Source organism: Protobothrops mucrosquamatus, unplaced genomic scaffold (assembly GCF_001527695.2).
Source record: "Protobothrops mucrosquamatus isolate PMUCROS unplaced genomic scaffold, P.Mucros_1.0 scaffold61, whole genome shotgun sequence".
NCBI lineage: Eukaryota > Metazoa > Chordata > Lepidosauria > Squamata > Viperidae > Protobothrops > Protobothrops mucrosquamatus.
Window position 1 is genome coordinate 2,511,197 of NW_015386440.1, and position 26,640 is coordinate 2,537,836.

Here is a 26,640-nt window from a genome sequence, read left to right on the forward strand (position 1 = left end):
AGGGAGCGGGTCACCCTGAAGAGGGAGGCCGGGCGGTTATCTGATGACGCAATGAGGGTGGAGTAGTAATTAGACCTCGCCACCCTCATCGCCACAAGGTAGGATCTAACATGCATCCTTACCTGTGTTCGGTCGGATTCGGTTCGGGTAACCCTCCAACTGCTCTCTAGGCGTCTTTTCCGGCGTTTCATCTCCCTCATTACATAGGATATTATGCATGTTTTATGATTTTTAAGAGTAAAATAACAAAATGAGAACAATTACCTTTTTTAAGTCCTACTGAATCTATGTCAAGTCTTGGGATTTCTTTTTGCAATGTTAAAGGCTATTGAAAATAATTAAAAAAATAGTAAATGGAATATTCCTGCCTGCTTTTTGTTATGTATATTAAATCTATTGGTCTTTTCATCTACTCCAGTCACAATGTAGTGATTTTTTTCCTATCCATTCTTTATGAAATGGAATAAAATACCAATAAAGAGCTTCTGTATATTAATTTAGAGGCAACTAGGTAAAGATATGAAAAAATATGAATTAATGCTGTATGAAATTCAAAAACAATTTTTGAATGTACTATCACATTACAACTTCACACTATCTCTGTGAAGGAGATAATGTAATCAACTCTGCAAACATACACCTCACTAGCTCAAGAAGTAGAAATCAAGGAGGTGAGGACAATTAGTGACAGAAGTTAAAAGAAATATTAATTGGAAAAAAGATGTCAAGGAAGAAGCTCCACCAAAGTATCAAAGGATTAATGAGGATGGGGTTTTTATTTATTTACCGGTACTTATTAAACTTATATGCTACCATCTCATCTAGAAGCGACTCTAGGCAGCTTGGAATAATAAAATCAAAATAAAACTTTAAAACATTAAGTGAATAAATATTAATACTGAAATTGATTTAAAATTGATAGATGGTGTGAAAGGGAGTAAGTAAGATGCACATGGGAAGTATTGGGGTGTTAGTCCATTAACCATCTCCAGAATGGCATGTCCCCATTGGGGCTGAAGGCCATTTGGCAGAACCAAGTCTTCAGACTCATTTGGAAGGCCAAAAGGGTGGATGCAGATCTCACCTCAGGGGGGAAATTTCCAGAGGACTGGAACCATAGCAGAAAAGGCTCTTCTGCTGGACACCACCAGCCAGAATTCCTTGACTGTGAAGGGTCTGCAGCATTCCCCTTCTGCCAGTGTGGGTGGGATGAGCCAATCCCATCGAGATGAGATGGTTCCTCAGATAACCTGGACTCATGCCATAAAGGCTTTAAAGATAAGAACCAACATCTAGAATTGAACTTGGAAGCAAACTGGCAACCAGCACAGCTCATGGAACAGCAGTGTAACATGGACCACCCTAAGAGCCCCCAGAACGATCTGCGTGGCTTCCTCCTGCACCAGCTGTACCTTCCAAATATTCTTCAAAGTAACCCATATAGAGCATGTTGAAATAATCTAAGAATGAGATGACCAGGGTTTCAGTGACTAAGTGCAGGGACTCATGATTCAAGAAAGGGCACTACTGGCACACAACACAAAATTGTGCAAAGGCTCTTCTGGCCATGACTCTTTGAGGAGAAATCACAAGTCTAGAAGAACCCTCAAGTTGCACACTGAATGTCTGGGGCAATGTGACCCCATCCAAAACTAAAGACGTTAAAAGTCTCAGATTCCAAAGTATCATGTACCAAAAGCTGCTCAGTCTTACCAGGTTCAGCTGAAGTCTGTTGTCCCCCAGCCAGACCCCCCTCCCCAGTCATGAGAAGGCAGTGACAGCATTACTTAGGTCACTGAGGGTGGAGATGTAAAACTAAGTATCAACAGCACACCAATGGTACTTCAATTCATGATGGTAGATGATCTCACCCAGAAGCATCATGTATATGTTAAAATGGAGTGGAAAGAGTATCAGGTATCATAAAGGAGTGACCATGGATTGGACTTCTCACTCTGTATCAACACCAATTGGGACTTGCCTTCGATAAAGGAGCAAAATCAGCTAAGACTGCACCACTGAGCCTCAAACCCGAGCTGACTCGAAAGGATACTACCGTGTTTCCCCCAAAATAAGACCCGGTCTTATTTTTGCCTCCAAAAGAGGCACTAGGTCTTATTTTTGGGAGTGTCTTATTTTTCCCCAATACCTGCCTCGCCTCACAGCGGCAGCACCAACATCCCTGTGCAGCCACCGCTACGAGGCGAGGCAGATGGCAGAGAGCTGCCCCATGGGCCCCGCACCCACTTACTGCAGGACCAATGCAGCCACACCTCCCACACCCCAACATGTCACACTGCTGCCCCACTTCTGCAGCTGCTTGAGGCAGGACACATGGCATGGCATGCTGCTGCCGCCGCTGCCACAAACAACAGCAGAATCACCCCAGGATGGCTTCACTGGTGCCAGATGCGCGCTATTTAACTCTAGGTGCCTAGACCAGAGACTCAGCAGGCTTAAACGAGACTGTCTTACAGCTCCGAGGGGGAAGCAGCAGCGACGGCAGAGCACTCCCCTCATCACCTGGCCTGCCCTGTTGCGGCCATCCCCACCTGGAGCCTCTGTTTCCTTACCAGCCCGAGGCTCCAGTCTTGTCGCTTGTTTAAATAGCGTGCAGCTGGCGCCAGCTGAGCCATCCCAGGGAGACTCTGCTGTTGCTGTTGCTGCTGCACCAGCCTGGGGCCCATCCGCTGCTGCCTCCCAAGCCAGCCAACACGCATGAAAATCTTGGGCAGCAGGCAAAGGTGGAGTTTGGGAGGCAGCAGCAGAGTGTGGCCCAGGCTAGCAACTACAGCAAAATTCTCCCTTGTGATGGAACGCTCCGCCGCCATTTCCCAAGCCAGCTGACGAGCATGAAATTTCTGGGCAGCGGGCAAAGATGGAGCTTGGGAGGCAGCACCGAGGTGCAGCACAGGCCAGCCCAGCAGCAGCAGCAGCAGCAGAATCCCTCCCCGAGATGAAGTGCTCAACTGCTGCCTGAGACGGAGATATGACAGAGACTGGAAGCTCCATCTCCTTGTGAATGGGGCGCTTTGAAATGGAGCTATTAGCTCTGTCTCCAAGCATCCCACATTTCAGTTTCCGTCAGATCTCTGTTCAGGTGAAAAGAGTTTGGGCGACTATGGGGCGCTTTGGAACCGAGCAAATCGCTTTGTTTCAAAGTGCCCCATAGGCGTGCAGACACTTCCCCCTGCCTCTGCCTCCGCACATGGACTTACCTGATCTGCGCCAAAGGGCAGGCAGGCTGCAGCTGCTGCTTGACACTGTTGGCCCCTGCATGCTCACCGCCATTTGTGCTGGCCACGCTCACCTCCCAGGCTTAATTTTGGGGCAGGGCTTATATTAGGCCTACCCAAACAAATCAGGCTAGGGATTATTTTTGAGGTAGGCCTTATTTTGGGGGAAACACAGTATGGTCAATGATGTCGAAGGCTACTGAGAAGTCATGAAGAGCAAGGATGAATCTACTACTCCCATCCCACTCCCATCCCACTCATCAACGAGCGTGACCAATGTTCTTTCTGTCCCATTATGGGGCCTGAAACTGACTGGAAGGGTCCAGATAATCTGTTTCATCTAGGGCCCTCTGAAGCTACCTTGCCACCACTTTTTCTACCATCTTCCCTAAAATGGGAAGAGGGAAAACTGGGCAAAAGTTGTCCAGGCTGGTGGGATCAAGAGTTTTTTTTTTGGGGGGGGGAGGAAGATTACAAATTGGAAATATGCTTGACATAGTATTTCAGAGTCCCCCAAAGTCACCCAGCATTACAGTCTTTAGGAAGATAAAATGAGAAGGATAAAATAGGCACTACAATTCTTATAATGTATAAAAATATTGGACTCAGGTTTATCATCAATCCTGAAACAGAACAGAAATGAAAAAAGAATCAAATAAACCTGATTCTTTTCATGCTGCAAAAATACCTCCATTTGATTACCTATTGGTTTAAGTAGCTGCCTTATTGGTTCTCTCTCCTCCTCCCCTTGCTAATTATTAGGCGAGATCAGTAATCTGGTAGGATATTCCATAATTTTTTTAAAACAAAACATTTATAAAGTGCACTTTGTACTTCTTGAAAAGACATGAAAATTTTATTGTGCCTCATGTCATTTAAAAAGTTTCTGCCTCTTCAGTCAAAAAGGATATTTCTAATCACTCTTCTAAAGAAGAGTTAGTCTTGCAAGCGAAATCACAAGATGTTTGTACAATTGAAATTCCTGACATTCAATCCGTTTTTTTTTTAAAAAAAAATCTATATTTTCCAATACAATTTAATCTGTGGCTTCTTTTTTCTTAAATTTTACAAAGATAAAAAAACTAATACAAACTAAGAAAGATAAAAAGTAAAAAAGTGAAAGAAAAAAAGCAAACAAATGAAAGAAAAAACATAAAACATGACTCCTTCCTCCCTGTGACAAGTACAAATTTGGCTATCACCACAATTTCTCTAGTACTTCAGTTTTAAAAAATATATGTTCTTCCCATATACCATGTTGCCCCAAAAATAAGACTGGGTCTTATATATATTTTTTGGACCAAAAAATTCATTAGAACTTATTTTCAGGAGATGTCTTACATACAGCAGGTGGCGAGCACATGGGGGCAGGACAGGACAATAGTCGGTACAAACAGCGGGGTGTGGCCTGCTCATGGGGTAGAGACATAAAGCTTCAAAGTGCAGCGGCGATTGGGCCAACCTCAGAGCATGGGGGTAAACCAACTATTGGTATGAGAGTGTTCGGGGGGGGGTCGCACATGCCCTTCCCAAGCCAGGCCAGGCCCTGCAGTCCTGGGGCAGCCATGCTGGGCAGTGCCAGGAAGGGCACCGAGGAGGGCTCAGCCTGGCCAATGTTCCTCCTGGAGGAGCGAGGGTCTTTGGCCCAGGGATGCTGGGGGGCTGCCTTCCTGGCCACCCTGCCCAAGAGGTGAACAGGGAAGTGGTAGCCCAGGGCCAAAGCACCGGCACAGCTTCAGAGGATGGGAAGCGTGCTGAAGCGAGCAGGTGTCCTGCCTGCAGCGCCCATGCTGGCTGACTCTTCCCTGCTGCATTTCTGTAGATGCAGACCTTCCAACTTCGTGAGATTTTTTTTTCACAAGAAGTTGGAAGGTCTTATTGAACTTTTTTTTAATCCCACAAACTTTTGTTTCTCTGCATGTGGCAATGGAAAAACGTGATGGAGAAACACGATGGAGCTAGAAATCAGGTTACCAAAGAAATGCTTGGGGGGTAGCAAGGGCATCTGGGCAGTGGTGTGGCAAGCTCTCCAGCTTGGCGGTGGCTGAGAAATGCGATGGAGCTAGAAAGCAGGGGCAAAGCACCAGGCACTGAAATGGGCCAGTCTCTCTCCAGCAGCTGGCCAGGCCCACCAGATGGAAGGTTGGCATCTACTGAAACACGGTGTCATTTCGGCTGGCATGGGCAGGAGCGGCTGGCATGGGCAGGAGCTCCACCTGCCGCTTTGGTGGCTGTGTGGGCAGAGCTGTGAAGTGGGCCAGGTGGCCGAAATCACCAACCCACAGATGATGCAGAGCTGCAGACCTCCACAGCTACTTCCATTGAAACGGTGAACAGGGACCAGGCAGTGCGAAGTGGTACCATAGGATCAAAGTGGCAGGTGGAGGAGGAAGGTGACCACCACTGGGCAGGTGATCTGCGGGATGGGACAGAGATGGTGGGGACCAAAGAAAGCCCCTCCAGTGGCGGATGCAGCTAATGTACAGCAGCGGCAGAGGCCTTTCACCATCATTCCCCCCTAGCTCCAAAACAGTGGAGGGGGACCAGATAAGGGGACTGAGCCTCCCCCATCCATCCTCCCTAGCACTGCAGTCTGGCTCAGAAGGGCAGTGAAAGGGAAGAGGCAGGCGGGTGGGCAGGGTATTAACTAGGGCTTATTTGTGGATTAGGGCTTATATTAGGCCCACCCCTGGCACTTTAAAATCCATTTTCAGATCCACATTTTTTTCAACATCCCTATCATTTTTAAACTCCAAATCCTTTTTTAAATCAGTCTCAGTCTCTGATTTAGCCAATAAAATCTGTTGTTTTTCTATATTCTCCATTATAGTATCACCCAATCTTGTAAATAATTAAGCCTTGTTCCCAATCTTAATTTCATCTGTATTCAAATAGTGTTGCTCCATTAATAGGTCTATTCTCCTTTAAAAGTAATCCTTCCTTTTCTCTAGGTTCCCTGTAGCCAGCCTTCAAGTCTATTCTTCTTACAATTAATTTCAAAGATTTTCCTACACCCTACAAGAAATACGCTTTCAAATACATCTAGCCTCTTAACTTTCCAAAATCAATTTTTTTGTCCCCTATTTTCTGTTGTTCAAAAAGATAAAGCTTCTCTTGTTAATCTTTAAACTTACTCAGAGCTTCTTTTATATAGGGTAAGAGGAAACTCTCCCAATGTAATATAACTTGCCTTCTGGAAATTGTAAAAATCCAAAGAACTAAGTAATAAGCAACCTATTTATAAATTATAATTAATAAAAGGGGAAGGAAGCAAACTCAGTATTTCTTTGAAAATTCCAAGCATACCATAGGCAAAAATGAATGTTCCCCAGCCCCTGAAACTCTCAAACCTTCTGTGGAATGCTATTTTGTGATTTCTTCACAGAGAATCTGTATGGAGCGAAACATGGCAATCCTTGTCTTCTCCTTAATCCACAGAGGAATTCTAGAGCCTCATATTTTAACCAACTCCGTAAATCATGCTCAGTCCACTATACTGCCCTAGAAGCCAAGCTGTTTTTTTTTCTAAAGAAGAACCCAGTTTGCAGCTGATAGATAAACTACAATCAATGTCTAATATCATGGAGACCAACCATAACAAATTATGTTCTTGAATGGCTATTATTTATAGGGATACTGGAACATTCAATCAAAACATTACCACATTGGATTGCAACATGAAATTATTATAAGTTGAAATGAAAACAATGCAGATATAACTTAGCAAGTTTCAAAGAGAGTGGGAGAATTTGAAAATGTGATTGCTTGCTCCCTAGGCTAAAGGCTGCTGAAAATACAACTCAAAAGCAAGTATATGTATTGCTCAGGTTACAATGGCAATTGAGACTGAAACTGCTATTGCTAAGTGATGCAATATAAAACATGATGTCATGCGATAACATCACCAGCACAATTTCCAACAGACCTGATTGCCGTAATCACAAGACACATGGGTTATTAAGCAGGAAGTAGTGGGATTCCCAGGTAAGGAGCACAGGAGTATCTTGAGGGAGTGTTATGGGGGAGGGGAGGCTCTGTTAAGCTGATATCAGCCCTGCAAGGAATGCAAACTATGAATACTATCACCACCTTAATTGTAAAATTACAGCAACATATCTTCCAAGATAATGGGTGTCAACTGCAAACAGGATGTCAACTTTAAAAATGAGCATGGCTGTAGCCATCTTCCTTATTCATTTTCGGTTGACATATAGAAAGGAGGGAGGGGGGATTGCCAGGTGCTTTGCTAGTCTAAATAAACTTTTATCCCATGGAAACCAAGGCCAACGGCTGCTCCTGAGACTGCAGGCTAGGCGTTTCATGAAAAGCCCACCAAGAAGATGTATTGGGGAACGTAGTTGCTTGCATAGCTTTAGGGGTGGGATTTCTTAACTTTGTATTGGGGAATGGTTACATGTGTCTTCAGACTTGGTTTCACTTTTGACGTGCCGATACTTTGTAACTAATAAACATGTTCTTTGAGGAATTTCCAAGCCTCAAGAGTCCTGCTTTATTTGTCTCTGTCTGTCGGAACCATGACACAGGAAATCAGTGGCATGACCTCAAAATTTGTTCCTACGGAATTTTTTTAAAAAGCACAAATCATTGTAAAAGATTAAAGATTTGTCTAAAGAGAAAGCAGAGTTTAAGAACGAAATCTTTGTGATGCACTAATAATAAAGATGCACTTGCATTGGAAGGGCAGTTAGACATATGATAAATAAATAAATAAAATTGCACAATGTGACAAAGGAATGAGAGAAGAGAATGCCTACTGATTGCTGTAATAAACATTCTAAAGGACACTTTTAATGTAATTATCCTAGTGGCCACACAAGAAATATAATATACCATGTAATAATAAAATGCATATTAACACAAGGGGAAATGTAGATTAAATTATAAAATTTGAAGAAAAGTCTTTCATTAAGGAAAAATAAAGGAACAAGGGTTACTGGAGTGTACCCAGACATTAAAGCTAGTGCAGGAAATTAGCAGAAAGTATGCATGCTTGTAGTGTTTATGTATGTTTCATGCCAAAAACTCTTTAATACTCCAGAATATTCTTACATGGGCTCTGCAGACAGATTGTTATTGCTATGTATGATACAGAAAAACTATAAAGAAGCAAGAGTTGAATTAAAAATTTTGGGATTCTATCTTCCTCTTTCTGGCAGCTTGATGTACATGATTAGATCAGAATAACACTAACAGAAAAACACATGATGTTCACTTCCATCAATGTTCTACTATTTTTTTTTAAAAAAAGAGATTTTATAAAATTATCACAAGTACTTAATGCTTAAATTATTCTGAAAAATTCAACGCAGTTTTCATGTATGTGCTTTCTGCATGTAGACTAATCTGAAAAAAATTGCATAATTCCTAATCTTTCATTAATGCTTTGCAATGTTTCAGTAATACATGTATAAACAGTGGCACTTGTCCTTATAAGATTATATCTAGCTAATATGAAATGGACTCCAGAAGATGGTAGAGGACAGGAAGGCCTGGGGTCGCGATGGGTTGGATACGACTTCGCAACTAACAACAAGCTAATATGACAACTAAAATCTTTTTTTTCCAAAGTCTTCAATTACCTTAAATTCAGTTGTGTCCTTCATTTTGAATTCTGGAGTAACTTGCAAACTTTTCTGTTCAGTACTTGGCACACGTTCTTCCATATTAAGTTGAGGAGGTATAGTAATTTCATCTCTAAGGCTTTTTGAGTCTGGTGGAAGCATTTCTACATGTTTATCTAAAATCACTGGCAATATTTTTTCATCTTTTGCAGAATCAGGCAATTGCTGCTTTTCTTCTATAGATATGTCTTTCCCTGCGCTTTAAGTATAATAAAAAGCAATTATTTCCTAGGAAAGATTATAGCCAGCAGTCTTGAATTCCTTCAGTTAGTTCCCAAAGTTCTTAGCTGCAGAAAGCACAGGAGTCAATAAGGACTTCTACAACAGATATTTTATCGCTTTCAAAGCACTAATATTTTGTGCCACACAGGATGAAAGTTAGTGTTAGTAGTTACAATGAAGGGGAGGTTTTTTTATGGATTTTATCAATGTAAGTGTCCCCAATGAAAGCAATGGCGCAAAGTGAAGTTTCCCCTGAGAAGACTAAAGCTAAAGCAGTTTTGATTTAACAGAGCTGATGCAAACATCTACACATAACACCCCATTTAAGGTCCTTCATTTCGTTACCACCAGTTTTGTTACTTTTTGCATGTGAAGTTCTCAGTGGATGCAGGAGAACATTAACAGTAGTACAGTCTTATTCAGCTGCCAATGCTCCTCTCAGGTGCAAGAAGGCTCCTCCAAAAGATCACAGACCCCTCCAGCAATCAATAATGAGAAGGTTAAGATTGTTCATTAGGCAAAGAGCAAGCTACAATTCTTAATTATTGAAATTATTTAACAAAATTGTGTCATATATTTCTGCATGCATTTATATTGTGTTAATTGAAAGTGAAAAACAACATTCTGCAGTGTTTTTAATTGTCATGTGTGTATAAGTACTATATTTTCCTTTTTTTATAATGCATAATTGAAAGAGAGAGAATTTAACCTGTTCATATACAAATATAGAAATATACTCCAAAGGAATAATATGAAAAACCTTATTCTACAGTTAACAATGAAATTTGAATGTAATATAACTGTCTCCATTTATTCCTTTGCAGGTATAATGGTATTTATGTTATATATCATCTAATTTCAACAATATAGGCATTACACAATCCTTTATGTGATAACTACCCAATCACTACACGATAGGTAAGTAGGTAGGCAGGCAGGTAGGCAGGCAAGCAGATAAATAAATAAACAGAATATATGTGTATATGTATATGTATTTAACTGTTTGAGCAGTTTGTTCCTCGATGATAAGGCAATCCAAATGACTGAAGAAAAAAGAAATGTACTAATATGATGATTATTTTTTAGGAATATTGGAAAAAATATATACTAAATTGTCATTTATTAAAACAATAAGAATTGTATTAACTCAATGTTTGCAAAAAGGCTGTTTTGGGGAAAGAGGAAATCAACTAAAATTAATATATAGAATACAGACTATAAAAATCAATTGTTAAGGAGTGTCTTTACAAATGTAACCCAGACAACACACTGTTTACCAATTATTGAGTGACTTATGCTTGTAAAAATTAATAAAAAATATAATAATAAAAAAAACTGTTTGAGCAGTTTGTTCCTGATTTTAAATGAATTGATTTATAGTTTAGAAGTTTAGTTTAAATATACTTCTCTTGTTTTCTGCAATCATTTTCCAAAAATAATGTTGTATTTCAAACATTTTTTAACTTTATACAAATCCCAAATCCGACTTAAAAATCCATTTCTCATTTCCTGCCATCATGAAACAAAGGTAAAGAAAGAAGATCTAACACTGTGTAAGAGGCAGAATAACTTGGTATTGCATAATTTTAGAATCTTTTAGAAGTGTAAGCCACCCAGAGTAACTTGGTTGAATGAACTACAGAAATTGATTGATTGATTTTGAATGAATGAATGAATGAATGCATACATACATACACACATACATATTTCCCTATATATCTGAAGTGAGAAAAAGGAAATTAGTCAATCCCCTTTAAAAATCCTAGACTAAATATAAAAAGACATATTTTAATTCTTTATTATGTATCTATATGTGCCTAACATTCTTAATTTTGGCTGGATTAGGCCAAAATCATGTTAATCAGATTTTAAAAAACATAATTGGATAATAGTGTAACAATAGTAATTTCAAATGATTAACAAAAATATGATTAAATGGGGAATAACTTATCCTTAGCAGTCAAAGCTCTAATCACCCTTCTTAAAACTAATGGAGTCTTTGTGCTAAATAGTAAATTTTTAAAATGCAAAGAGTGAAGTACTTTTTAGATCAGCTTTTAAAGAAACTTCCAGGACATATTTCTATTATTTCTTAGCAGAAACACAGCATATATTAATTGTTCCCTTGTCAGACTGAAGTAAGACCAACATAAGAGAAAAATATCAGAGACAGGACTGCCCTACCTAGCTCTTTGCTGTCCTCTGAAGCTACCACTACATCCCAAGTATGTTTGGTGCACCTCCATGAATCATAGTATTTAAAATGCTTAAATCAGTTCAGAAATTATCTAAATTTAATTGTTCCAATCCTTACTATGGAGGATTCTTTTTCCTCCTATACACAAGCACGCATACAAGAAAGATTGATTCTTCCCTGCCAATCTGCTAGGACTGTGCTGCCAAATCAATATGCTAGTTTTAGATGTTATTCACTATAATTTTAAATATTTTATACCAGAGCCATTTTGAAAATGTAATTCAACCAAAGCAGCCAATATATATTTAAATGTGTTATGAATGAATAAAGCCTAAAAAAAGAACAAAAATGGAAACAATCTTTTTTCAAAACAAAAGTTTTCTAACGGTGTTTCAGTAGTGTCTAATAAAACTGCAGAAGATATTGGAGCTCAAAACATCTTATTTATTCATCAGCAAGACTCGGCATCCTTGTATTGGTTTTATTTCATTCCTCGTGGAAGTTTGGAAATCATTCTTCAAAGATTTTCAGGAATTCTTTTAGGACCTAAAGAGCAATCCGGGATTAATTTTAATAGATTATTCTGATGTGTTATTAACAACTATAATTGTGCTTAAACAAATTGGGATGGAATATCTCTCCAAGAAATACCATTTATAGAAAAATTGTTTCATTTTCTTGTATAATGGGATCTACCATAAAATCTTTCCCTTGTTTTGATTGACAAGACATTCCTATTAGGTATTCCCTAATAGGATATTCCCTCTAAATATCAACTGAAGTCCCACAGTTAAGATTACACAATATTCCCAAATTGAAATAGTAGCTCATAGGGTTACACAAGTTTACTTAGTGAAAAATCAAGGGGATATTTTCCCAGGCTCCCAAGATCTTGCCTCAGAATATTTTAAATTGAGCTTTTATTGTTCTATAGTTGGGGCCTGAAAGTAAGTATCTCTTTATATGTCTTCAAGCCAATTTTGATTCTTGATTCTTGGCAACATATAGTATTTCAAAAGAAGTTTGCAGTTGCCTTCTTTGTAAGGCAAGCAAGAGAGAGCAACTGAATCCAAGTCATCTAGCTGGCTTCATGCTAAGGCAGGACTAAAATGGATAGACACCTAGTTTCTAGCCCAGTGATTTCAACCATTACATCAAATTTGCTCTTGGACATCATATAAGAGGAAAAAAACATGAAACCACAAAACATATTTTTCCCTTTTCAGAATAAGTTTTTATATAAGATCTGGCAATTTAATTTATTTTTTTATTTTATTATTTTATTTAATGTTTTAGTTCTTTCAGTCAATATTTTCCAGCATATCAGAAGCTATAGCTTCAGACTCTATTTTTAAATTTTAATTTACAATAATGTACTTCTGTATTTCTGGAAAGTTCCATAAGCATGCCAAAATGCTACCTGATTTTTCAGCAGTGATTTTTCATTTCCAGAGGCACAGGATTATAGACAGGTACAGTTTGGTATAGAAAGAAAATGGTAAATGTGACCAGAAAAAAAAGTGAAATAAGTTGTTCTCTATATAAGAAATCATAATGTCACCCTGACGAATATTCAATTTCATTCACATTCATCCATCAAAAGACATTATGGACATTGGTTCTTTTCAAACTTCACCAAGAAATCAACATAGCAACCCACATTTCTCCCCCAAACATCTTAATCTTGTATCAGATTGAATAGTTGGTTGTATATTAACGTCCTTTAATTATGCTATCAATTAAGTTGCAGATATAGGCAATGTTATTAACAAATGTTTTATAAACAAGTTACAATGTTCATATGGTATTCCCTCTATTCAACATAAGAGATTGTGCATGCCAAGTATGATATTACTTAAAACAACTCCATTGAACAGCCACGTTCTTAATTATTTCAATAGCCATCACCATAGTATAAAAGCTCTAACCTAAACTTTAGTGTATGTTTCATCCATCTTCATTTGTATTTATGCCACTATTACCTAGCATTTTATTGCTTCAACTTCCTGAAACAGTGAAGGAATATGATTTCAGGTAGTCCTCACTTAAAAAAACACAATTAGGACCAGCAACTTCATTGCAAAGATGAGACATCACATGACCACAACAGACTTATAACATCTCTTCCACTGCAGTCATTAAGCAAATCAATAGTCATCAAAAGAGATATCACATCAAGAGAGATGTATGACTTGTGTTGTTGCTGGTTTTTCCATTGATTCAGCTTGTCAGAAACCAACTGTGAAACACACAAATTATAGTCATGTGACTGGACAACGTTACAATGATTATAAACAACCACCAGTTATGAACTGCCTGAGTCTCAATCATGTGACTTGGAGATGCTATGACAGACATAACTGTAAGGACTGGTCATAAAGTTATTTTTTTAATGCAACTGTAATTTTCAGGACCAGACAAAGCAATCATTAAGTGAGGCCTAGGTGTACATGCTTGAGAAAATTTATATTGATTATCATCTCCATTCAAAAGATTCTCTACAAATTCACTTTAATAAGACTAGGTTTCTGGACATCCCTTAGAAACCATCAGAAAAGATTGGATTGATCAATTTCCAAACTACACTGGTCTTCTAGTTCTGTATAGGCTTAGAGTTAGAGTCTAAAATATATGATGTCATGATTTGTCTGTAAAAGTGGAATAAATAAATTCCATCTAAATTTGTCCAGCAGAAATTTTCAAGCCTAAAGAACGATCTATTGATATGTAAACACAATAACAGCCCAGTATTAATTCTATGAAAATGAAATCCTTGATGTTGATGTCCCTAGAATTTAAAGTCTGGGAATTATAACGCTAAATCCCAATAAATGATTAAGATTTTAAAATGTTATCTGCATGCTACTGTACACTAACAGAATCAATTTAGTAATGTGATTTAGGTGCTGAACTAGAAATATGAGATCACGAATTCTAGCCCTCCCCCCTTAGGCATGAAAGTCAGTTTGAAGGCCAGTTATTTTTCTCTCAGCCCAATCCACTTTACAGGATTGTTGGAGGGGGAGATAGGGAAGCAGGATGATTTCTGGAGTTGTACAAAATAAAGACAGGATATAAATCTAATAAATATATAGAGCTTCTATGCTCTTTTAACTCTCCAGGTCCAGAAAAAAACACTCAAAATCAAGATCTTACAAGGAAGTATATCTCAAGAAAAAAACAAAATTGTTTGAAAAGCCCAAACAATTCTCTGCATTTTGATAACAACCCCATATTTATTTTTAATTAAAAAGCATGAAGACATCACTAAGGAAAAGAAATTTCCAAACTATAAACCAAGCGCACTAACAGATATATATCTAAATAAAAGGATGATTATTTTTTTTACATATCACCTTAATCTATAGCAATAGCCCTTCCAATCCCAATATTGACCTACTCTGTGTGAAACTATCACCAGCTAAGAGAAACATCAAAAGTGAAGTGAGCATTGAACTGATCCATGGATAAAAAGAAGAGATTTTGAAAATTGCCAGTTTTTTTAAATTGAAAAGACCAACCTACATAGGTGTATATCAGAATTGTTCTAAGTTCACAAAAATATTAAAGCAGAATTCATTGTAAAGACAAGCATTAGCTTAACGTAAAAAAACCCAAACTGCATAATGAAAGAGGCAATAATTTTCAGATCCATTGTACTATAAGAAAAATTGTTTTAGAATTCATTCATCCTAAATTGTGTTACAAACAAAAGACTGAGAGCAATATAGAAAGTTCAAATCTATAAAGAACTTAATAACTATTATTTCCCAATAAAATGAAAGTTGCTATTACTGTATTTCCAAATAAAATGAAATAGCAAAGCTGTATAAAAAAATTATCAAACTCTCCAACATGAAATATTAAATTCATACTATATGTTATATACAGACCAAAATCTAAAATATTATGTAACTATATCTTTACTAAAATTAACAGGACAATTAAATTAAATTAAAGATTTTAAGCCACTATCAAAATATTTTTTAATTTTTTTAAACTTTGAGTGTAATATATTTAAGGAAAGTGTTTGCTGATTGAGCTCAGTGTTGATCTTGTACATAGGCAGCATCTAAAACTGTTAAATTATTCAGCATTTATATAAGTTTTTTACAGAATCCATATCTGCTATTTAACTATTTAAACAACTGAAGAATTGTTTTAGGATTTACAACTTACAAGCATGGAACAAAAATGTTTAATACAGTATATTATCTAAACAAATTCATCAAAAACAATTTTTATATTATTGGACACACCAACAATTTTTAAGATATGTCAATTTTTTTTATATTTGAATGTAATAAAATTGAAATAACTTTCATATCCATGATTTGGACTTGTTCTTTGGTTGTCCCAGTTTAGTTTAATATCTATATTTTTATCATTATGTGCTGAGAAGGGAATTGATAAATTAATATTTAAACACATGAATGTATTGTTTAACTACATTAAACATACAGTAACAGTATTACTGAAAAACTTAAACTTGTCAATTTAACTCTGAGGAGATCACACTTGATAAAAATGTGCAGTTGGAAAAAAGATATAACTTCAGGGATAAAATTCTGTACTTTTGTACTATCAGCCTGTAAAGGGATTTGAAAATTATTTCAATAGCAAAAATGCTATTATTATTGAAAGTTAAGAACCACACCTGTATACTGAACTAAATTATATATATTTCTTAAGCATGAGGCGAAAACTTAGTTCTAGCTGGAAAAGATTCTAAAGGAGTTGTTCATTACTGAAATATATGATTTTTCATGATACTATTTTACTACATTATCAGTATTTAATATTTACCCCTTTAAACGTCGCTTCTTCATTTCAGAAGAATCCTTGCGTTTTGCCACATCTTTGAAATCAGCCTTTGGAAAAAAAATAATCAATTTCTGCATGTTTGCATACAAGAAGCTTGGAAAATTTCCTTTACCTTAATGTATCATATCTACTTATGAACTATCATCAAAGCCTCATCAAAGTGAATATTCTAAGATTATTTGATACCATTTGTCTGAAGATATAAATTCTTCTGCCTTGAAAAGGGACTTAGACTACAAGATCACCAAGGTACCTTCCAGTCCTATGATTCTATCTTCAAATTTCATTTTGGCAATTCTTAACAACATACAAATAAAGGCTCACATTAATTTGTTCACAAATAATCAATATATAGAATTCAATTGAACTTCCCTCCCTATTTAAGTGTTTTTGGAACATGATGAATCAAAATATTCAAGATTGTAAATAAATTTAAATTTTTAATTTTTAGATATTTGAAAAAAGAATTTCTTTTCTTCCTTTTTCTTAGTAAGGAAACTTAATGTTTACATTTTCTCCTGCTGAGATTCAGGGGACCTTAGAAGTTTCAAAATACAATCAAATGTATGACAGAACAGATTATAATCTTAAGTTGTTAATATTAGTATGCAAAGAATATGGTGAAAAGCAACCTGGGTAATTTTAAGTGTTTTTCCTGACATATTGCAAAGAAAAATTTTCTGAATGTAAAGAGAGGCTCCACGTTGCAGCACCAATTTTCTTTGGAATAAAAGAATCAAACCTATCCAAAATAACCTTGCAAGACGTAGTCTCAACAAATATCTAGTCTTGTCCAACCAGCATCAGTCTCAGAATGGAACTAAAGTAGTTTATTTTCCAAATTCTTAGAAAATTCTTCATGGCAGTCTTTTAAATATTCATCCCATCTATCCTTTCCCAATAAGGTCACGTGTAATGTGATAAGATGTAGTAAAGAATATAGAAATACTGGTGTTTCACGACTTTTATCATCATAGTGTAGACCCAAACATAAGTTCTAACACAACTAATCAGATATATTTCCAGTTTTATGTCTGAGGTCCTATGGATATCTCTTGGTTCATTCTCTAGAGCTTCTCAGTAAGTAAAATAAACACTCTGAATCAGAAAAAAAATGCTTTTGAAACTTTCACCTAAATGCAACTATCCACTGCTAATTTGGAAAACTCACAAGTAGCTTCTCGGATCTAAGCAATGTTATTATATATTTGGAAAAAAACTTAAATCCTTGTAAACCAATGTAGAACACAGTGGCACAATCTATTAATCTAAAGGGTAGATCATTAATAAATTGGTCTTATTCTCTGACTAATAAAGTAAGTTACCATCTAAGCCAGGGCTTTTCAACCAGTGGTATGGGTACCACCTGTGGTACATTGGCACCGGCAGGTGATACGCAACCAACCTAACAAAGTGGTAACGGGGGAGGGGAATGAGCTGAACCGGTGGCAGCACCGCACAAGCCTGAGTGAGAGATGGCTGGAGCTGCAGGGCTGTCAGGGCTAAGCGGAAGTGCCAGGATCAGTGCCGCTTTCCAGCTGATCAGCGCTTCTTTGGGGCTGTTGGGGCTCAGTGGAAGCGCCAGGATCAGAGCCAGGCTCCAGCTGGAGCTCAGCGCTGATCCTGGCGCTTCTGCTGAGCCCAGAAGTGCCAATCGGCTGGAATGTTGCAGCATCTCCAGGGTCTTGTGATTTACATTCAGATGCTTGGCAACTGATTCATATTTATGATGGTCACAGTGTCCCAGGGTCTTGTGAAGTGACCAAAACCTGCTGCAACCACCCAGCAAAAGGGGGGAATAAAAACCAAACACCCCCACCCCACCCCCGCTGCCAATTCTCAACAGAAATGCTCACAACAATGAAAACCTCGGACAGGAGGAAAAGCACCACTGGGCGGGCAGGCAGGTGTCTTGCTCGGCTGTGGCTTGGGGGGCACTTTTTTCAGTGCCATTGTAACTTTGAACAGTCACTAAGCGAACTGTTGTAAGTTGAGGACTACCTGTACTTTATCACTTTTTTCCTTTTGGGGGGGGTCATCAAGTTTTTGTCACCTTGCTAGGCGACTGGTGGTACTCGGATGTTGCCATATCCTAAAAGTGGTACAATGGGTGAAAAGGTTGAAAAGCCCTGCTCTAAGCTATTTCTTCTGAACAGAAACATGGCCCCATTAGCTAACATCCTGTATGATCTCTTGGTTAACATTACATCAAATAGAAAAGGTGAAACTTTGCTCAGATATCATCCTCTAAATTTTGGAATACAAAGACTTAGATTAGAAACCTAATGACTGATATGCCTTAAAGCTGAAATGCAGGTTCAAAGTAGAGAGTCCTAAACAGAACAAAGTTCCTTTTTTTTAGAGTAGTTCTCAACTTACGACCATAATTGAGCCCCATTGATACTGAGTGATAGTTGTTAAGTGACTTTTACCCAATTTTACAACCTTTCTTATCATAGTTGTTAAGTGAATCACCAGTTATTAACACGGTTGTTAACTGAATCTGGCTTCCCCACTGACATTGCTCATCAGGAGGTCGTAAAAGGTGATCACATGACCTCAGGACACTGCAACAATCATAAATATAGGAAACCGGTTGTCAAGTGTCTGAATTTTGATCATGTAATCAGGGGATGCTTGTAGTCTTGTGTAGAAAATGGCTAAGTCACTTTTTTCAGTGCCCTTGTAACTTTGAACAGTCACTAAACAAATGATTGTAAGTCGAAAACTATCTGTATTTTGCTAGCTCAGATTCATTTGGTGTAAAGCATTAGCAACAACATTGCTTACCGTCTCAGTTTTTATTTTCCCAGATTCTTCCTTTTTTTTATCAGTATCCTCAGATTGGGAAGGGTGTTTTAAAAGCTTTTCCGTAACACCAGCTGATCCTTTTTGTTTAGAAAGTTCCTGACTTTTTCGGGGAAGCACTTCACTTGTTTTTCCTGTGTCAATTTTTTGTAATTTGGGGGTTGTTTTTTCTGTTCCACTAATAGGTACCTCTTTTAAATCATCTCCTTTAACTTTCCCTTTTGAGGCTTTCTTGACTTTCTTTGGTACCTCTTCCACACCTGCTGATAAAGGGAACTGCCAGTCTGGAATAGTTGGAGGTATTTCAGCAAATTGAATCTTTGCCTTTTCAACTTCCTGTATTTTTTTTAAAGTTAAATACATAACAATTTCATCAGGTTTCACAGTCTTTAAACTTGAGATTTTCAATACAGCATTCCAAAAATGTGATGGTAATGATAGACATATAATCCTCTCCTTGTGCTAATTTTTTTTTATTTTTTTTTGCCCTTTACCTCTAATTCCTTGCTGGGCCTTTGTTATCAGATTTCTATTCTGATTGAATAGCTAACTATTGTAAATACCTCCACAATTTTTATCCAGAGAGAAAACAAAGAGCTGACAGTGACCTCTTAGTACTATGCACCAAAATCCTCTCTGTCCAATGTTCACAAGTTTATTATCTTCCACCAGGTTTTTTTTTGATATAATGGAGGAAAACTCCAGAACTGCTAAATGTCTCTTTAAATCTTATTGCAATATGCAAGGATATAAGATGGACAGTCCCCAGTTACAGGATTTTCTGCCAACAATGCTGGAATTTCCCAGACATATGATTTTGAGGGTCTTCAAGAAATCTTTTCTGGAGGTAAGGTCTGAGGCAACTCAGGAATTCATGGCTATCATGACAGCCATGAGCCTGTTCTATGTCATCCAAATTCCAACCCAGGACAATGGTCATCTACTTATCTGGTTTTCCTTTCACTACTGTCCACTGCAAGCAGGTAGGATTTAGACTGGTTAGTCCTCAGTGATAAATGGACCCTAATGGATTTCAGAGGGAACTAGGGGCTATTTCTGTTGGTCTGCTGTATGGTCTGCCTGAAGCCTTGGTTGCCACTTGGAACAAGAGGCTCACCAAGGTCTTAGATCAGATCATGCCTAGTTGATCTCTCCTCTCTTCTGGCTCCCATCACTCTCTGTCTTTCACAGAAGAGCTAACGGAAATGGAAAAAAAGAAGAAATCTCCAGAGATACCAGCACATGGAAAAAAAGAAGAAATCTCCAGAGATACCAGCACAGTGAAGAATGAACTCAATCTATTATAGATTAGAACTACTATGAGGACCTAATGGCAGTAAGGGCAAGGAAGGAACAATACTTCTCTGCCCCTTATTATATCTGCAGATAGCCGTCTGATGGCCTTGTTTTATGTGATACATGACCTCTTGGATAAGGAAGATCATCTTATAGGACTATACAGAAGAATTTGCTCAGCATGTCAGACAATTGCTCACATTTGCCTTTTCTGGACCGGGACGCCTTGCGCAGTCACCCATGCTCTTGTCACCTCCCGCCTGGACTACTGCAATGCTCTCTACATGGGGCTCCCCTTGAGGAGCACTCGGAGGCTCCAGTTAGTCCAGAATGCAGCCGCGCGGGCGGTGTTGGGAGGGACTCGTCGCTCCCATGTAACGCCGCTGCTGCGCGAGCTGCACTGGCTGCCGGTGGCTTTCCGGGTGCGCTTCAAGGTGCTGATTATCATCTTTAAAGCGCTCCATGGCATCGGACCTGGCTATCTCCGAGACCGCCTTCTGCCTCAGATTACCTCTCACCGGCCGATATGCTCCCACAGAGAGGGTCTCCTCAGGGTACCATCAGCCAGACAGTGCCGGCTGGCGACCCCCAGGGGGAGGGCCTTCTCGGTTGGAGCTCCCACCCTATGGAACGAACTACCCCCAGAGATCCGGGTGATCCCGGATCTCCCTTCCTTCCGCCGCGCCCTCAAGACATGGCTATTTAAGTTGGCAGGACTGGCCTGAGGGTTATTTTTAGCTTGGTTTTATAATAATTTTTAAAAAATTAATAAACAGCCTAATAATATTTCATTTTAATTAACATTTTAACGTTAGTATTTTTTGTATTTATGTATTTGTTTTTAAAGGCTGTAAGCCGCCCTGAGTCCGCAGGGAGAAGGGCGGGGTAGAAATGTAAATAATAAATAAATAAATAAATAAATTTATTCTGAATTGGACGTTGGCTTTGTTGAAGGTCCTATGTCTGCGAACAGTTTGAATCAGTTGGGCCTGAGGGAGTAGGAAAACTCTTTCTGGCTATGAACTCAGCCACCAGCTCTTTGAATTCATGCCCTTTCTGGATAACTAAAGCTGTCTGATTCTGACTCTGAAGAAGCTACTCCAGCTGAAACTATGGAATATCAACCTTGTGAGAAAAACAAGCCAGGAATCACTTTGACGTTGATCAAACATAGGCACTATCAAAACAGCTGGAGCAGTCAAATGACAAGGCATAGCCCCAAGATCTCAGACCTGGTGAGTAGGGTAGAAAGGAAAATAAAGATGCTCAATCTCCATGCCAAGCAAAGGAATAACTAACCTAATTAAAGTTAGCAGCCTGATTTAAGAGGCAGATCTGGCCTGTTTCATTGTTGAACAAGTGTCTGATATCATCCTTGTGAATCCTGATTGTGAAACTCTGACCTTTCAACTTGCTGACAAACCTGACTTGGCTCTCTGAACTTCAAACTGGATTTTGACTTCTCTCCTGCATGTTCCTGTTGAAAATTAAACTATACAAGAAGTTTTCCTTCTAAGAGAATTTTTTTATTTACATTATTTCCCTTCTCTATTATTATCTTCTCAGCCTTAAGTAAATTCTTTGCTCACCTAGTGTGTGTGTGTGTGTGTGTGTGTGTGTGTGCGTGCAAGAGAGAGGGGGGGAGAGGAATCAGTGGGAGCCCTTAACCTGTTTTTTTTATAAACAAGTTTTATTAGTTTTTTTAATTTTTATATCAGAGTGCTCAAGAAACACCGTGGTGATGGGGTAATCAATCATCCAAAGACAAAGTCATATATATATAACTCAAATTAATTCATTAAATGTTCCCTCTCTATTTCCCTCAAATATTTAGGTTAATCCGTTTCTACATTACATCTATGTAAATCCAAATCCTGTTTTTAAGCTTTACTAATTTACAATTACCATAATCCAATTTAATTTTAAATAAACATATTATTAGCACTTCAGGTATCCCTTCTACAATACAAATAATATTCCGACAGTAACATTCTAATATTTCCAGATATATTCTAATTCTTAGTCTAATAAGTCATTGATTAGCACCAATTCTTCTCTTATCATAAATCTCTCTTATTTTTCTTCCACTACAAAATAGTTATTCTTCTTAAAATAAAAATATTACTCTACTCTATTTTAAATATATAATCTATCAGTCAATCTATTTCTATAAAAAAATCATTTCATCCCATTAGGTAAGATTTAAATTTCGTCCAAATAATTATCATATCTAAAACAAGCATATTGTTACACAAAATATCATCTTGCTAACTTCACATACTCAGTTAATTGTTAAATCAGTCCAGATCTCTAAAGCCTTTTTAACCCATTAAGTAAAATTTTAAATCACATTTTTAAATCTAACTCTAGCTTTCTTTCTGTGCCAGGCCGGTTTCCATAATACCGCATCTGTATCGTCAAATCTCAGTATTTGAGTACGGGTATTTATCGACACATCAATCTGGTCTAAATTCTCTTCCCTTTCTTCCAGTATCATCTGGATAGTATAGTCAATTTTGTTCCATGTTGTAGTTACTAGTTGATTATCCAGATTATCATGGCTTTCAATAGATCGCATCTGAAAGTCAGTTCCTGTTGTTTTTAAGACTGCAAGTATTTCAGTTGAAGTCATTCTTTGATCATCAGAGTTCTCCATAATTTGGACATAGGCTTGTAAAATATCCTCTTCTGTAGTGATTAGTTGACTTGTGGAATGATCAATCAGAGTCTCAGTTTGAGATTTTAAGTCAAGCGTTTTTCTAGAGCTCATTTGATCAGTAGCTTCTTCCTCCATCTCTTTAAATTGTGTGCACTGTTGAATATAGGCCTCTTTAAAGCTAGTCTGTTCCGCCTTTATTGTTCCTTGGCCTATAGGTTGGTCCATTAAAATTTGAAATTCAGTTTGTGGTTCTGCAAAATGATCTTTAATTTTTCTCCAAGATTTCATGTACTCTGTAGCTTCCAGGATTTTTTCCAATATAAGCTCATAATCAAGCTGTGAGTAAGATTCCTCCATTTCCATGATAAAATAGTCTTTTAGTAGAAGCTATATTTATTAGAAGTCAACAAATATCCACCTCCACAATTTCTAGTAAGCAAATTCAGCCCACAGCTGCTTCAAGGCCTTTATCTTTCCCCTTTTATTATATTTAAAGGTCAAATCCATCTTCAAACAGCAAGACACAGGTTGGCAACCCGCGGCTCCGGAGCCGCATGCGAATCTTTCAGCCATCTCCTGCAGCTCCCTGTCCTCAGCCACCATGTGCAGTCTGAAAAAAAAAGTGGGACTAAAAAAGTTCAACCAATAAATTCAAACTTCTCATCCCACAAATCTCTTTCCTTCTTCGGACTGCACGTGGTGGCTGGGAGGATTGCTGGAAAGGTGTTCCTGGTAAGGAGCCGCGGGTAGCCAGTCTCGGGGTCTCCCCTCGCCCTCCTGCGCCACTGCCTCTGTTAGTCAGGGGGGTCGCCGGGGGTCTCTGTAGCTTCCTCTCCACCCGCGCCTTTCGGCCGTTTCACAGGAAGCGGATCCCCATGGCCTCTTTCGAGAGATTACACCGCAGTGCCTGCCAGGCCCTTTCCCCACGTGCTGCCCGGTCCTCTTGACCGTCCTCCTCCTGCTGCAGCTGCTCGTCACGCTGACCGAGGCTGAAGAGGCGTCGAGTGGACAGCCGCGTCCATTTGCCGTCCTACCGCCGCTGCCGCCACCAGTCGCGCTGAGCGAGGCCGAAGAGGTAGCGACAAGCGGGCAGCCACGCCCCTTCGCCGTCCTGCCACCGCCACTCGCACTGAGCGAGGGCAAAGAGGCGCTGGCGAGCGGGTAGCCACACCACTTCGCCGTCCTCCCACTGCCACCGCCGCTGCCCTCGCTGCTGCAGGAGGAGACCTTTGGCTCTGAGGGCAGCCGGGCCGGTGGCGGGTCGGGACACCCCCTCGTCCCCACAGCAGCATTCCCCATTGCCAGCACGACCGCCCATGGCACACCCGGCCTTCGCGCCCTCCTCTTGCACCAGCGAAGTGGCTGAGGACGCCGCAGAGGCGGCGTCCGGGCCAGGGGCGGTGGGGACCCCTGACGATACTGCAGTGGCTGCTGCCAGAGCTGCTGCCTCCCGTCCTGCTCCCCCTCCCCACCCGTTCGGCTGAGGACGTGGCAAGGCGGCGGCCGGGCCGGGGGCAGCAGCCGGGCCAGGGGCGGCAGCCGGGCCGGAGGCGGCAGGGACCCCCAACAATGCTGCAGTGGCCACCGCCGTGCCGCTGCCGCCACCATCAGAGCTGCTGCCTCCCGTCCTGCTCCCCCTCCCCTCCCGTTTGGCTGAGGACGCGGTGGTCGGGCCAGGGGGCAGCGGGGACCCCCGACGATGCTGCAATGGCCGCCACCATGCCGCCGCCACCACCGGAGCCGATGCCTCCCATCCTGCTCCCCCTCCCCGCCCGTTCAGCTGAGGACGCTGCGGGGCGGCGGCCAGGCTGGGGGCGACAGCCGGGCCTGGGGCGGGGGGACCCCTGACAATGCTGCAGTGGCCGCCACCGTGCCACTGCCACCACCACCAGAACTGCTGCCTCCCGTCCTGCTCACCCTCCCCTCCCGTTCGGCTGAGGACGTGGCGGCCAGGCTGTGGGCGGCGGGGACCAACGATGCTGAAGTGGCCGCCACCATGCCGCCGCCACCACCAGAGCCGATGCCTCCCGTCCTGCTCCCCCTCCCTGCTCGTTCAGCTGAGGATGCAGCGGGGCCGGCGGCCGGGACCCCTGACAATTCTGCAGTGGCTGCCGCCATGCAGCCGCCAACACCACCAGAGCTGCTGCCTCCCGTCCTACTCCCCCTCCCCGGCCGTTCGGCACCATCTGCCTTTCGTGCTGTTTCTCTCTCCTCACCTGGAGAGAAGAGAGAGGAAAGAGAGAAAGAGGAAAGAGAAAGAGAGAAAGAGGAGAGAGAGGAAAGAGAAAGAGAGAGAAAGAGAGAGAAAGAGAGGGAAAGAGGGAGAGGAAAGAGAGAGAGAAAGAGAGGAAAAAGAGAGAGGGGGAGAGGAAAGAGGGAAAGAGAGAAAGAGGGAGAGAAAGAGGGAGAGGAAAGAGGGAGAGAGAGAAAGAGAGGAAAGAGAGGAAAGAGAAAGAAAGAGAGAGGGGGAGAGGAAAGAGAGAAAAAGAGGAAAGAAAAGAGAGAGAGGAAAGAGAGAGAGAATAAAGAGAAAGGAAAGAGAGAGAGAAGAGAAAGGAAAGAGAGAGGAAAGAGAGAGAGAGACCCTTGACATCTAAAATGAAGATAACACTGCATATATCCTTTTTTACCTTTATTTTATATATATAAACACATATACATACATACATACATATATACATACATTATGTATATATTAAAGGTAAAAAAGGATATATGCAGTTATCTTCATTTTAGATATCAAAAGGGTTTTGCGGTTCCCAGTGTTTTGTTTTTGGTGGGAAACGTGTCCTAGTGGCTCTTTGAGTGTTTTGGGTTGCCTACCCCTGCACCAAGAGAAAATACAATTGCAGTAACACTTTTCACCACAGGATGTCCTCAGTAGGCTGTAAAATCTTTTTTTCCGAGTTTTTTTTTATCTCATTAGGAAAATAGAAAAAAAAGCAAATATCTCCAGCATAATGGATAAAATAATAATAATGTTCTATGATAAGGATTTTTTCTGGGCCCCAAAATATCCAAAAAATTAAATATCCAATAAAAATTTACTGTTTTATAGTTTTGTTCAAAGCTTTTTTCCCAAGTAAACAAATGCTGCTCTCTTAGGGCAGGGAAGTCATTCAGAGGCCTTTAACACGAAAATAGTTGGGGCTAAAAGAGGGAAGGAAATGTCTCACCTGGATTTCTCCATGGTGGTTCTTCATGCTTAGCTGTTCTTCTGACTTTCGGCTGGTGCAGCTGGGTGATCGGCCATTTTACTGGCCGATATTTTCTCCGACGGCCCTAAGGAACTAGCTCGGACCGCGGCAGGAGCTCCCACCCTTCCGCAATCAACGAGGGCCTTCTCGATGGTGGTCGCCCCTCCAGGGCGACTTTTCGACCCAATTAAGGGTCTACCGGTGGAAGGAAAGCAGCCGGCGAAGAGATGGAGCTCTCCGCACAACTCCACACGCCACAATCCGGAACCGGAAGTCTCCTTAACTTGTTTTTAATGCAACTAGATCAGTGGTACTCAACCTTCCTAATGCCGCGACCCTTTAATACAGTTCCTCATGTTGTGGTGACCCCCAACCCCCATCCAGCTGGCCAGGGAGGGGGGGCAGGAAGGCCGCCCAGCCTGGTTGGAGAAGCGCCCAGGCTGGGCGAGGAAGAGGGAGTGGGAGAGGGAGAGAGGGAGAGAGGGAGAGAGAGAGAGAGAGAGAGAGAGAGAGAGAGAGAGAGAGAGAGAGAGAGAGAGAGAGAGAGAGAGAGAGAGAG

The 26,640-nt window shown here is 40.2% G+C and overlaps 1 pseudogene; it reads right to left on the bottom strand.

The window, feature by feature from the left end:
* Window positions 1-3,853: 3,853 nt before the first annotated feature.
* The window catches only part of LOC114922319, a 25,606-nt pseudogene continuing 2,819 nt past the window's right edge, over window positions 3,854-26,640 (bottom strand).